The sequence below is a fragment of the Palaemon carinicauda genome, chromosome 5, assembly GCF_036898095.1.
Source record: "Palaemon carinicauda isolate YSFRI2023 chromosome 5, ASM3689809v2, whole genome shotgun sequence".
Taxonomy (NCBI): domain Eukaryota; kingdom Metazoa; phylum Arthropoda; class Malacostraca; order Decapoda; family Palaemonidae; genus Palaemon; species Palaemon carinicauda.
The window spans coordinates 4,654,905-4,669,770 of record NC_090729.1 but is presented as its reverse complement, the minus strand read 5'-3'; positions in this window follow the sequence as shown (position 1 = coordinate 4,669,770).

The following is a 14,866-nucleotide window of genomic DNA, read 5'->3' as shown; positions in this document are numbered from 1 at the left end:
TGTTTGAGCCCAAGGACGTAGAACGGACAGCTGAGAGGTGGAGGAAGTCGAACCACGATTCGCTCCTCCAAAAGGCGCTTACATCCAGACCTTACAAGCCACCAGCACCTCAACAACAACAGCCTCGTCAGTCTAGGACATCGGAACCGGCTCCGGCAGCAAAGACAATGGTGTCTAAACAGCAGCCCCCTCCTGTCAGGGACAAGAAGGGCGGGAAGTCCTCCTGGGGAGGCAATAATCTTAGAGGGAGCGGCCGAGGCCGCAAACGCTAGGATTGGCAATCCCCCTGCATGTCCACCAGTGGGGGGATGCCTAAAGTTGCGCGTTCAGGTGGCAGCAACTCGGGGCCGATTCCTGGACGATCTCCGTGATCAGCCAAGGATATCGCATCCCGTTCATAACATCTCTATCTCCCCCGACAGCGAATCCAGTGTCGTTGAGCTCCTATGCCATGGGATCGGCAAAGGGGCTAGCCCTTCGGGCAGAAGTCGAGACCATGCTCAAGAAGGATGCTCTCCAAGAGGTCGTCGACGGCTTCCCCCGGCTTCTTCAGTCGACTCTTTCTTGTAAAGAGGGCGTCTGGAGGCTGGAGACCCGTCATTGTCCTCTCAGCTCTGAACAAGTTTGTCAAACAAACTTCATTCAGCATGGAACAGCAGAGACGATCAGACTTGTAGTGAGACCACAAGACTTCATGTGCACACTGGATCTGAAGGACGCGTACTTCCAGATCCCAATCCATCCGTCTTCCAGGAAGTACTTGAGATTCAGCCTAGACAACAAGATCTACCAGTTCAAGGTGCTGTGATTCGATCTCTCCACAGCACCGCAAGTGTTCACCTGAGTGTTCACCCTGATATTTTCATGGCCACACAGGATCGGCATCCGTCTCCTTCGCTATCTGGACGACTGGCTAATCCTGGCAGTCTCGGAATCGACCCTTCTTCGACTAAGAGACAAGCTTCTGGGACTTTGCCAAGATCTAGGGATCATGGTAAATCTCGAGAAGGCTTCTCTGCTTCCATCTCAACAACTGGTATATCTAGGCATGATATTAGACACCAATCTCCACAAAGCCTTTCCATCTGACGACAGGATAGCAAGGCTGAGGAGAGTCACAGAACCTTTCCTCAGACGAGGAGAGCTTCCAGCCCATTCTTGGTTACGTCTCCTAGGTCACCTTTCCTCCTTGGCCCTTCTAGTTCCAAATGGCCACCTCAGGATGAGATCCCTGCAATGGCGGCTCAAGTCCCGGTGGAATCAAGGCAACGATTCCCTGGACACTTTGGTCCTTATGGGACCTGCGGAACGAATGGACCTGCAGTGGTGGTTGACCTACGGAAACCTTCGAAAGCGAGTGCATCTTCTCGTCCTTCCCCCGAATTTGATGCTGTTCTCGGACGCGTCAAAAGAAGGATGGGGGGGGGGGGGGGGGGCCACGTTCTGAACCAAAGGATCTCAGGCCTATGGTCAGAAATAGAAAAGTACCTCCACATCAATCTGCTAGGAATGAAGGCCGTATATCTGGCCCTTCAACAGTTCCAACAGACCCTGGCGGGTCACTCAGTGAGCGGCAACACCACGGTAGTGGCTTATATCAACAAGCAGGGAGGTACCTTTTCACAACAGCTTTCCCATCTTACAGTAAAGATACTGAGATGAACCGAAGTCCACTCAATACCATTATTGGCTCGCTTCATTCCGGGCAAAAGGAATGTGCTCTCCAACAGTCTGAGCAGAGCCTCGTAGATAGTGAGTACCGACTGGTCTTTGGACCCTCTAGTAGCCAACAAAGTCCGGACTTTTGTGGACCTGTTCGCGACAGCCTTGAATTTCAAGCTGCCGCTGTACAGCTCCCCGGCCCCGTACCCCAAGGCACTCTGCCAAGATGCCTTCCTTCAACGGTGGGACAACATCGACGTCTACGCCATCCCACTGTTCTGTCTGATGAGAAGGGTGCTCAACAAGACCAGACTATCGGTCAACCTGTCTATGACTCTGATAGCTCCGCTATGGCATCATGCAGAGTGGTTCCCGGACCTTCTGCATCTCCTGACGGAACTCCCGAGAGAGCTTCCCCCACGACACGAACTACTCAAGCAACCACACTGCAACATCTACCACAAAGCCGTAGCATCGCTTTGGCTTCACGCCTGGAGACTATCCAGCATCTCCTCACAGAGAGAGGCGTTTCGCAACAAGTTGCGGAGCGGATGTCTCGACACCTGCGAAAGTCATCTGCAGGGGTCTACCAGGCGAAGTGGAGAGTCTTCTGTGGTTGGTGTCGTGGGAGAGGTATCTCTCCCCTCGATGCCACTATTCCAGCAATAGCGGAGTTCTTGTATATCTGCGGGAGGAAATGCGCCTTTCGGTCTCAGCGGTAAAAGGCTACCGTTCAGCCTTAAGCCTGGCCTTCAGGCTAAAAGGAATAGACATTTCCCCCTCGCGGGAACTTTCTTCGCTCATACGAAGCTACGAACTTATCCGCCCCAGTCGGAAGTGAGACCTCCTCCATGGAACGTGGTTCGGGTTCTTAGGGCTCTTAAGAGACCTCCTTACGAACCATCGCGCCAGGCTTCTGATCATCACCTGACTTGGAAGACGCTGCTCCTGCTCGCTCTGGCCTCAGCCAAGCGTATCAGCGAACTTCAGGGTCTCTCGTACGACGTCGCCCATTCAAGAGGATAGGGGGAGGTAACGTTCAGGTTCGTCACTGAGTTGGTTGCTAGACTCAAAAGGATTTCGAGTCTCCATTCTGTAACAGATGACCCAGACCATCTCCTACTATGCCCAGTAAGGAGTCTGGGGTGTTATCTTAAAAGAACAGCTGCAGTTCGTCCTCACGTGCAAGCCCTGTTTGTGAGCACAGGAAGGACGAAGAGGAGGATCACCAAGAATACCTTTTCAGCCTGGATTCAAAGGGTCATCCATCACGCCCTAAATCCAGACACTCCTCTGTCACGTCGCCCTAGAGCACACGATGTCAAAGGCATCGCAACGTCCCTGGCCTTCAAGAGGAAGTACTCTGTGATGCAGGTGCTACAAGCTGGAGTCTGGAAGCGTCAAACGACCTTCACAGCCCACTACCTGCAGGACGTGACCCACAGGAGCCTCGATACTTTCTCATTCGGCCCTGTGGTGCCTACACAACAGCTGGTCTAACCTCAGGCTCCTTAATGGACAGGTAGCAGAAGGTTGAGGGCACTGTTACCCGGTTTTAGACTGCATGAAGGAAAGAGTATGTCTGGCCCGTACTCTTTTCTTCATCCTCCCCGCTCTTGGGGAAAGCAGCATCCTGGGTTCTCTGCATAGCTGACCTCAAACCACTGCAGGTAAACCATGCTTCCTTGTGTTCCTAGTATTAATATAATACTGTTGCGTCCCCCATACCCTGAGAAGGTGGTATTGGGAACGTCCTGGCCTAGAATTCCATCTAAAGGACTTCAGGTCAACTTCCTAGGACAAGTCACACTTCATTCCTTCACACACAAGCTTATGTAGGCCGCACGTTCCTTGTGGAGCAAGGAATTTGCGAGGTGCAGGGACTCCTTTTCTCGAGTGCTACTCACTCGGATACTGAGTCCCCGGTCAAAGCCAAAGCCAGTAAGGCTGGGACTTTTCCACCCTACCTTAGGGTTAAGTCACCCTATGTAAATAGCTTGGTTTGTATTTCGGTTACGGAAGAAATGTCAAATTCGGAGATAATTTGTATTTTTCCTAACTATACAAACCTTAGCTATTTACACATATTTGCCCGCCAGCCCTGTCCCCCGTGAAGTCCTACCTCTAAGCGAGGTGAATCAGTTCACCAATGTGTGAGGGGGGAGGGGTAGCTAGCTACCCCTCCCCTACCCCCTCGCTAACTAGCGAGAGGGTAGTTAACCCTCGTTAGAAATCTAATGGCTCGTCATTTCAACTACGCCGAAAGTAATACCCTATGTAAGTAGCTAAGGTTTGTATGGTTAGGAAAAATACAAATTATCTCCGAATTTGTCATATTTCATTTATTTGTTGACATTCTACAGGCCAGTTGTATTCGCTCCTGTCTGTTCATATGTACATACCAGGTTTAGAACTTCTGCGCATAAACCTCACCTTCCTGTGCATAAACCCCACCTTCCCGCGCATAAACCCCTCTCCTCTTTAGATATACCAATAGGATTTCTTGTTTCCTTATAACCCTTTCTATTTTTTCCCCACGTCATTCAAATATTTTTACCAGCGACATTAAAGTATTCTACTTGACCTAGCCCTTCTTATACCCTATGTACTTGAACTTTTTTGGGTAAATAGGATACTTTAATTTCTAGCCAAATACATGAACCATATATTTTTCCTACTTGTTATCTTGTGTTCTATGGATTTCTGACCTCGATTATTGGGGCAAACCACCCCTTCATGAGTTTGGGACCCCCTTACATAAGACAATTATGGGGGACACCAGGTGGAAACCAGGGTTTTTTTGAGTGGGGAAATGTCATAAACAAGTGATTTGCAGCAATAATAATGGTCAGAAATGCAAAATAAGGACTAGATAACCAGTTGGGAAAATATATGGTTCATATAAGTGGCTGAAAACAGGCCAAACATGATTATTTAACACATTTGAAATTTGTAAAACGGTACAGAACCTAACAAACCCACCTAACCTAACTTAGTAGCTCCCAGGTCACAGCCCGTAGCCTGGGGCCAAGCGCCCTGACCCTCCTTCCCAGCTCACAAACTAAAAGTAAATCACAAATAAATACTTACATTATGATAAAATCACAAATAATTCCTTATATTATGATGAAATCACAATTCCTTACCTTTTGATTAACACAGTCTTTTTTTCTTTCTTTTTTGTCTTGTTAATCTTTACAGAAGTTTTGCATTAAAAAATGTGTTGGTCTTCCTAAAAATCAAATCAGAATCAGACCTTTGAGGCATAGTTTCTTGGTTATTTTTAATTTCACATGAGTAACAATACCGATACACTGAACGACATAAATGAAATCACACTAAATTTCAAAATAGATTGATGTACTTCTCTCAAGTTCCCTCCTGGTGATGTCTTTACTTGATAGTGGTGAAGTTTAAACTGAAGGGGAAGGTGGGATTGGGAAAAAATGGCTGTTGTAGAACAGCATCCGGGAACTTGGGAAGAGGTACTTGTAAGCTGTCAATTGGTTTAAAAAAAATACCAGACAAATGCGTCATTGTAAATGCACAGAAATATCCCGAAACCAGGGTAAAAATGCATGCGCAGTAAGTCCCCTTCAGTCTCTCAGATGTAAACAATGGACTTAGAGGGAAATACATACTTCACAATTTTATCGACCGATACGTAAGTTATTATGCCCCAGCCCATATTAAACATAGAGAACAATACCAAACTAGCCAGCACTCGTTCATTTCTCATAGTGAATTCCAGTTTCTCTAATGATTGAAGTATCATATATTAACCCTCTTTTGTTATACCCACATGTCGTCGTTGGAGACCGACCCGCATCCTTTGTGTCCTACTTGCCGAGGGCATCAATACGAGCAGGGTTTGCCCTGTACAGTGTAGAGAGCGGTCCGCCTCCCAGTGGGAAAAATTTGGGCGGCGTAGGAAGAAAAAGACTAAGTGCAACCGTTTTCCCTCGGGCAAGTAGAGCGTGCTCTTCTCGCACCCCCAAATCTCTCTCAAAAGCTCCTCATTAGTGCTCTTACAAGGGACGATTGAGTAGGAGCACAGATTGATTAAATCCTTGGCTACCTTGGGTTACTGGGGGTTTTGTTGCTTCCCCCCAGAGGAGCAACTTCTCTAGCTGCTGGCGAACATTCTCCCTTTCAGATCGGCTGCAAGTGTGGTCGTCCTTAGAGAATATGGGTCCCCCTTCGAAGGAGGAACTGCTGTGCCTTCTACAGCATGGTGCCGGGAAGGACCCTTCTCCAGAGCCATCGACATCTCACTCTTTGGAATTGTGCGAGGTCCATCTGTCGCCTTCTCCTGGCCCTTCCATTGGTGGATGAGGTGATTGTTTGCGTTTGCTTCTCCAACAGCCCCCTGCTAACAATGAACCCTCTTTCCATCCTTGGACCTCGTCGTCCCCTAACCTTCAACCCTCTGTTTCTCCCCGCAGGTTGCAGGTGTGGATCTTCTGTGGATCAGCGCTCTTACCATCAGCAGTGGGAAAGGACGAGCATCATCATCGCTTCACCCTTCTAGACTCTTTTCCCCTGACCTCTTATGGATCGTAGGTCATCACGATCAGAGCCCTCCTCTTCTGGAAGGTGCTCACGCGGTAGAGCCTCGCACTCACAAGATCGCAGGTCTCGACGCACTCCTCGGAGGTGTTCCTCCTCGAGGACGAGTCTTGTGATCTTGCTCTACACTATCATGAGCAAAGTCTAGAACTAGGTCTAGCGCTCGCGTTATAGATCTTTGTGATCTAGATCACGAGAATGGCGCTCGCGAGGACGATGCACCTGTTCACGAGGGCGGCGTTCACACTCGCAAGACTATGGGTCACAAGAGCAACGTTCTCGATCGTGAAGCCGACGCTCACATTTGTGAGCTAGGCATTCACGACGTTCATGCTGTTCTCGAACAAGAACTAGATGCTCCGGTTCATGAACATCTCGTTCAAGATCATGAACCCCATGTTCACGATCAAGGTCTAGACTTTCCTCGTCTAGAGGTAGAGGTATGTGTACACGCAGTCTATCAGCACGTAGCCCCTCAACCAGACCTTCAAAACGACCTTGGGCCGGACCTGAAGATGAGAATAACCATTCCTAACAGGTCTCCAACTAAACCGTCAGTGCCATTCACCGCCTGAGGAGATCTAGTAAAGTATTCACATATGCGACACTTGGAAACGCATCCCGCTTTGACGCGTTCTCCACCTAGAGTAGTCCCTACTCAGAGTCCACCCAAGCCGACTTTGTTGGACGTAGGTGCTTCTCTGGGGGCAGCAGGAAGGCGTTAAACTTTCCTCTTCCTCTGTGGGTCCTAGTGCTCCTGTTGTGAGCACTTCTGCTCGTGACTTGCATCAGTTGACGCGTGAAAGTCATGATTTAGTGAGTGAATGTGATGATTTCACAAGCAAATAAGCGATTTCTGCTAGCAGTTCTTGAGCAGATGTGCCGAAACCACATGCAAGTGCGGTACCAACACCTTCGCCTCATCCCTTTGCGTCTTCCACCTCCAGCGGAAAATAGACACCCTTCCCAGAAGAGCCCCCTAATAGGTTCGCGAACGTTCCTATTGGTCCGGGCCTTCCTTAACATCGGAAGGAATGTGTTCCTCTGCCTCAGAGGTTATCACATCCGTCGACTGGAGCTCCTTATAGAGTTCCATCTAAAGGACAAACTCCTAGGGAATTCCAGGGTATACCTAGAGGTTCAGAGCTTCCTCCAAGGGTGAATACCTTCATGACCATCCTAATGTGCCTCACACATCGTCACAACCTCCAACTGTTTCAGTCAAGGCAACCCTTAGGATTCCCCTGGAACTCTCGTCGAGTTCATCAATTGGGAGTCAGGAACCTAGAAGGAAGTCGATGGCAGACAAAACATGTAGATCACTTCCAACCCGATCGCGTGTGGAACGCCCTATTCCTTCTGATTCTTATATGGCCAACTTACCTTTGGTGCCAGTAAAGGTAAAGGAAGTCATCACTAAGAAGCAGAAGAAAAGGATGAGAGGCAAAACACGACCACACGCCAATAGCCAATATCATCCATCCTGGGACGAGTAGGGAGATTCCCTCTAGTGCCTTGAAGACCTCGCAGGTTCCCCCTCCTAAGACCGTGGAAGAATGCCCTGTGCATAGGGAATCAAAGGACACTTAGACAAAACCTAAGAACACTGCAGCATGGGAAGCTAGATTGGCTGAGGTACAGAGGCGGTCCCCTGTGGTGGGCCCACCAAGTGATTCCTTTGATGACTCTGACTTACCCCAGGCTCTGGATGTGAGCTTGAAGGTGGACAACTCCTTAGACTCGGAGGATGAGAATCTTCCAAAGGTGGCCAGTCCGAACTATCATTCCGAACAGGAGAGACTTGAGTCGGAACTTCCCTTTTGGCAGGACCTTGCCCATATGAGGACCATCAACAGACTGTCCACTCCTGGTTCCACCATCCAGGATGAGATATCAGAGAACCAGAAGCCTTCCAGGTCCAGTGCAGCTCTGCCCTGGTCCAAAGGTTTGCCAACTGCCAAGAGGAAAGTTATCGCCCAGATAGCTGGGTATTCTAGTTGCTTGAGGACAGGTTCCTCCTCTTGGTCTCTTCCCCTTCCTTTGGTTTTTCAAAGGAAGTATTACGAAATCAAAGGGGAACCACATTCTGCCATGACCCTCGACCCATTGATAGAGTCCCTAATGAAGGGTGTTCCAACTCAAACCCTCCCCTTTCCGAAGGCCTCCCTCTCGGCGGTTGAACGTAGAGAGGTGCGAAGTATGCCATGCAGGCTGCTTCGTAGCTCGATCTATGGCTGGTTTGCTCCCTCGACCTTTCGAAGGAGTCGGCCAGGAAGAACATTGAGTCCTTCCTTTTGTCAGGTACCTGGACTCTTGAGTTCCTATCCCACCACGTTGTCAATCTGTGGGCAAATGGCATCCTCAAGGGAAGGGATACCGTCATTGGTCGGTTCAACAAACAGGTGCCGAAAGTGAAGGTCTCTCGATTGAGGAATTCCACCCTTGAGGGTTCATCACTTTTCATTCCGGAAGAGATAGAGCGGGCTGCTGAACGATGAAGGAAATTGTCCAACAATTCTCTCCTCCATAGGGCCATGACATCGCAGACCTATGATAGACCATCCCAGTCTTCTCGGCCACAGCAAGCACCTTCCTCTACTCACCAGTCAACTTCTAGGTCCTTGGGACCTTCCAACGTGTTTAAGCGGCCCTTTCAGCCCAAGGGACAGACGGGATCCAAGTCTTCAGAGGAAAGAAGGAAGGAAAAGGAGGTGGCTGAGGTGGTCCCTCCCAGTAGGAATGGCATTCCTCATCACCTACCACCTGTGGGAGAATGCCTACAGCACCACTGGTAGAGGTAGCATCGTCTCGGGGCAGATCCCTGGACGGTCGAAGTGATCGCCCTAGGGTATCACGTCTCATTCATTCAATCTCTTCCTCCTCGGGATCCAGTGCATCTAAGCTGGCCCTCAGGGCCGGAGTCCAGACCATGCTGCAGAAGGGCGCTCTCCAAGAAGTCACAGAAGGGTTCCCAGGCTTCTACAGTCAAAATTTTCTGGTGAAAAAGATGACTGGAGGCTGGAGACCAGTCATCGATCTCTCCCCTCTGAACAAGTTTGTTCAACAGATTCAGTTGAGAATGGAGACGGCAGACACAGTCATCCAAGCGGTTCATCCAAGGGACTTCATGTGCACACTGGGTCTGAAGGATGCATACTTCCAGATCAAAATCCATCTGTCTTCAAGGAAGTATCTAAGATTCATGGAAGAGGAAGCAACATACCAGTTCAAAGTTCTATGCTTCGGTTTAGCGACAGCTCCTCAGGTATTCACCAGTGTTTGCCCTAGTGTCATCTTGGGCTCACAAGAACGGCATCCGTCTTCTCAGATATCTTGGATGACTGGCTAATCCTAGCAGAATCCAAGACTACCCTTCTTCGTCACTGAGACATATTTCACGTGTTTTGTCAGGACCTGCGGGTTCTGATAAATCACGAGAAGTCATTACTGCAACCGTCGTCCAGACCGGTATACCTCTGTATGAATGATCATAGACATCGTCCAAGAGAAAGTCTTCCAATCAGACGAAAGAGTACATAGACTGAAGGAAGTGGCCGCTCCCTTCCTCAGGAAAGATGTTCTTCCAGCCTCTCGTTGGTTGAGTCTGTTAGGCTATCTAACCTCTCTCATCCGTCTTTTTCCGAACGGCCGCCCTAGGGATAAGATCCCTGCAATGGCAACTGAAGTCCATATGGGATTAACACTCCAATCCACTACCTTAGATCAATCAACTGCTGAACACCCGAGTTCCTATAACTCTGGATCACTTCACAGATTTGTGTTGGTGGATGGTAAAAGAAAACCTTCAAAGAGGACAGAATCTTCGTGTTCCCCTCCGGATTTGATACTCTTCACAGATACATCTAAAGAAGGATGGGGACCTCACCTGCTGCGCCATACAATCTCTAGCCTTTGGTCAAAGTCAGAAAGGTACCAGCGCATAAATCTTTTAGAGATGAGAGCAGCTTACCTAGCTCTTCATCAGTTCCAGTCACTCTGTGGTGTTGAGCGACACCACCATAGTAGTGGCTCACATAAACAAACAGGGGGGTACTTTTTCGCAGCCTCTATGCCATCTTGTTGTAAAGATCCTCAGATGGTCAGAAGAACATTCGGGGTCTCTATAAACTCGATTCAATCTTGGCAAGAAGAATGTGCTCATGGACCATCTGAGCAGAGCAACTCGGATAGTAGGCTCCGAATGGACTTTGAATCGTCAGATAGTCAACAAAGTCCTGACTTTGTGGGGTTCCCTAACTGTAGACCTTTTCGCAAACTCTCTGAATAGCAAGCTTCTGCTGTATTGTTCTCCAGTCCCAGACACTCAGGCTCTTTAGCAAGATGCATTCCAACAACGGTGGGACAACATCAATTTGGACGCCTTTCCCCTGTTTTGTCTGATGAGAAAACTGGTCAACAAAACCAGAACGTCTAACAATCTAATGATGACCTTTGTAGCTCCACTATGGCATCATGCAGTGGTTTCCAGAACTCCTGCAACTTCTAGTAGATCTACCAAGAGAACTCAATCCACAACCAGAACTTAAACAACCTCTCGTGAACATCTTCCTCAAGACTGTGCAGTTGCCCATGGAGACTATCCAGCGTCTCCTCCCTCAGAAGGGCTTTGCATAACAAGTTGCGGAGTGAATGTCCGGATACTTGCGTAGGTTCTCAGCCTTAATCTACCAGGCAAAATGGAGAGGATTGTGTGGTTGGTATCGTGGAAGGAATATCTCTCCTCTCGATGCCACTAATAGTGGAGGTCCTTGGATATGTTTGGGAGGAAGAACTCCTTTCAGTCTCGGCTATGAAAGGCTATCGCACAGTCTTAAGCCCCACTTTAAGCTGAAAGGAGTAGATATTTCCTCTTTCTGGGAGTTTTCTTTACTCATATGGAGTTATGAGATAACTTGTCCCCAGTCAGAGATTAGGCCTCCTTCTCGGAAGTTAGTATTGGAACAAATGACAAATTCGGAGATAATTTGTTTTTTCCCCTACCAATACAAACCTAGACTTATTTATATTAATTGGCCCACCATCACCTGGCCCCAAGAAGTTCTGCCTGCAATAAAAAGGGACGTCTGTCTCTGCTGTGAGGGTATTTATAAAGCCTGCTTGTTACCTCCAGCCACCCCCAGCCTACCCGCTCAAGCGGTTAGGCAGGGTTGCCACCTTGCAAATAAAGTCTAATGGCTACCTCCGGCTGCCGCTGAAAGATTATCCACATAAGTAACTCCAGGTCTTGTATTAGTTAGGAAAAAATATAAATTATCAACGAACTTGTCATAACCTATATACTGTAGTACTACTGGTATACTGTATTTTTCATTTGTTTGTTGACATTTTACAAAGCTATTGTGTTCACTCCCGTTCGTTCGTATGTACATTCATGTAAACCGGTTTTTTAACTTCTGCGCTTAAACTCCACCCCCCTTTATTTTAACCAATAGGATTACTCGTTTTCTTATAAGCCCCCCCCTCATTTTTACCCGTGATATTCAAGTATTTGACCTTCATATTACCTATTGAGGTTACTCGTTTTCTTATAAGCCCTCCTCATTTTTACCCGTGATATTCAAGTATTTGACCTTCATATTACCTTATTGAGCCTACGTATTTCTTGTTGCTATACCGACGTGTGAATATTTCCATTTACTCACGACATTCAAGTAAACAATGGGACTTGACCATCCTAATATTGTTTGTATGTATTCATTAATGCAATACCCACTTGTATATTTCACTCCCGTTTGTTCTTATGTACATTTGTGTAAACCTGTTTTAGAACTTCTGCGTTAAACTCCATCCCCTTTCATTTTGACCAATAGGATTCCTTGTTTTCTTATAAGCCCTCCTCAATGTTATCTGCGACATTAAAGTATTTGACCCTTCTAATACTGTATATGTATTCGTTGTTGCAGTAACCATGTGTACACATTTCCTTTTACTCACAACATTCAAGCATACTACGAGACGATGCTCCCAGTACTATTTGTATACAGTACTGTATATTCGTTGATGTAATACCCACATGTATATTTCTTATTTTCTCAGGTTTAAAGTTGTTTTCTCCGTTATTACGTTTTAATGTATTCCCATAAAATAACATTCTTTCCTTCACTTTTTCCTAATAATTGTTCATCCTTTCTGTTTTTTTTTCCTGTTATTTCTGTACCACATTCAGTTGTTCCGTAACTGGAATACAAAACATGCTTTGTTCCGTAACCGAAATACAAAACACGCTATTTACATTGGGTTTACCTTTTAGCGTAGCTGAAATGACGAGCCAATAGTTTTTAACGAGGGTTAATTACCCCCGCGCTAGTTAGCGGGGGGTAGGGGAAGGGTAGCTTGCTACCCCTCCCCCCCACACACACCGGTGATTTGCTTCACTTCACTTTTGGCTCCGGCGATGAACAGACGTGTCTGTCCATCGTCCTCGTTGACAGCCTTTAATCTTTTTTCTGCTTTTTCTCTACAGTGTGTGTGTGTGTTAGAAGTTGACCACCTTTATTATTGCTATGCGTATGTGCCCTGGTATTGCCGGCCGCCCTTGTGGTACCTTTATGTCGGCCACGGATACGGATCCTCACACCCTTTGCTCGCAGTGTCGAGGCCGACTGTGTGATCAGGAAAATATGTGTAGTGAGTGCAGGGAGTGGTCTGCCTCCCAGTTGGAGAGGTTTGGCCGCCGGCGTAAGAAGAAGTCCAAGAGAGACCGTTCTCCTTCCGGGGTTGCCTTGAAGGAGGAAGGTTCTCGGGACTCTTCTTTCGCCGCCCAAACCTCCTCCTAAGCTCTCCCTCTTTCGGCTCCTAAGGAGAGTCGGCCGAGTGGTAGCGCAGGCCCTATTTCTGTTTCCCGACCTTGGGTGGTGGGAGAGGGCGTCGCCTCCCATAGCGGGGCGGTTCCCCCTCCTCCTCCGGGGGAGGTTATTGACGAATCACTGATCTTTTACAGATTTGGGCTTCCCTAGGGCTTAAGGGCTTGCCCTCCAGGGTTGCCCTGATTGACCTTGTCCAGTTGGGGGCCGCCGTTAAGCAGTCGCCGGTGATAGCAGGGGTAGATCCTCTGTCTATCGTCGACGTCGTGGTGGCACAGGCCTCCGACGGGGCGGGGCAATCCTCTGCAGGTGCAGTTGGGGATGTTGGTGCTGACGGCTCTCCTCCCCCTTCCGTACATCCTTCGAAGGGGAAAGGGAGTCGTACGGGCTCGTCTGCTGTCCATCTTCCCTCTAAGGGGAGTGCCTTGACTGACACTCCCCTTCGGAGGACTGATGGTCCTGATGATCTTCCTCGTGGCCGCCTTCGCCGTAAGGCTCACCGTCCGCTGCGTCACAAGGGCCTCCCATCTCCTTATAAGGGTGTTAAGAGGCGCCTTTTTGGATCTTCTTCTTCCGAAGGGGACTCTCCTCGTCGTAAACAGCCTACAGCTCCAGCTTCATTAGACCTCTCTGGGGATCGGTCTCCTACTCCTGCTAGAACTTCACCTTCTGGGGCAGATGTTCAGCAACTTGACCTCGTCACCTGACGGGCAACGGTCCCTTTGGGGCAAAGGGATTCTTCCCTTACACGTGCAGTGTTAGCGCACAGGCGCTCTCCTGCTCGTCAGCGCTCTCCTGCTCGTCAATGCTCTCCTGCTCGTCAGCGCTCACCTGTTCGCCGGTGCTCTCCTGATGTTCGCCCTCCTTCTCGCCAGCGCTCTCCTGAGGACATCCTTCAACCTGTTGTTCCCGAAGAGCGCTCAGCGCGCCAGCGTTCCCCTGCTCGCCCTTCTGCAGTGTTAGCGCACAGGCTCTCTCCTGCTCGTCAGCGCTCTTCTGATCGTCAGCGCTCTCCTGTTCATCAGCGCTCTTCTGAGGATCATCGCCCTCTTGCTCGCCAGCGCTCCCCTGTGGTCTCTGAATATCCTGCAGTCCCTGTTGGGCGCCCTGCGCGCCATCAGTCTCCTGAGCGCTCTCGTGATCCTCAGCTTGTTCTTGCACAACATCGCCCGCGTTCTCCAGCGCGTGTTTCTAAAGCACATGTTCGCCCACGCGCCTACGCGCTTGCTGTTCCTGTTCGTGAACGCGCCGCGCCAACTGTTCCTTCACAGGATTCCACGCGTCGCCCTCTTGCTCGCCAGCGATCACCAGCTCGCCAGCGTTCACAGATGATTCAACAATCGCCTGCTCGTCAGCTTTCTCCTATGCGTCAGCGATCACCTGAACATTGGCGATCTCCGGATCGCCCGCGTGACTTATCGCCTGCGCGCATGCGATCTCCAACGCGCCGTCGCCCAGAGATTCTGGAAGGACATGGTTCACCCTCTGCTAGCTCGCCCTAGCGCGATCGTTCGCCTGCGCGACCTACGCGCTATCACTCGCAAACGCGTCACCATGCGTCAACGCGCCATCGCTCGCCTGAGCACCAGCGTTCGCCAGCGCATCACCGATCGCCTTCTCGCAATCGCTCTCCCTCGCGCTACAGGTCTCCTGACCAACGTCGCCAGCGATGTTCGGAACGTTCTCACTCGCCCACGCGGCAACGCATTCCCTCGCCATCGCGCCAACGCATTCGTTCACCGGCTCGCCCACGCGCTCGTTCGCCTGTACGCCCTCGAGCTCCCTCGCGCCTCCTCGCCCGCGCGACCGCT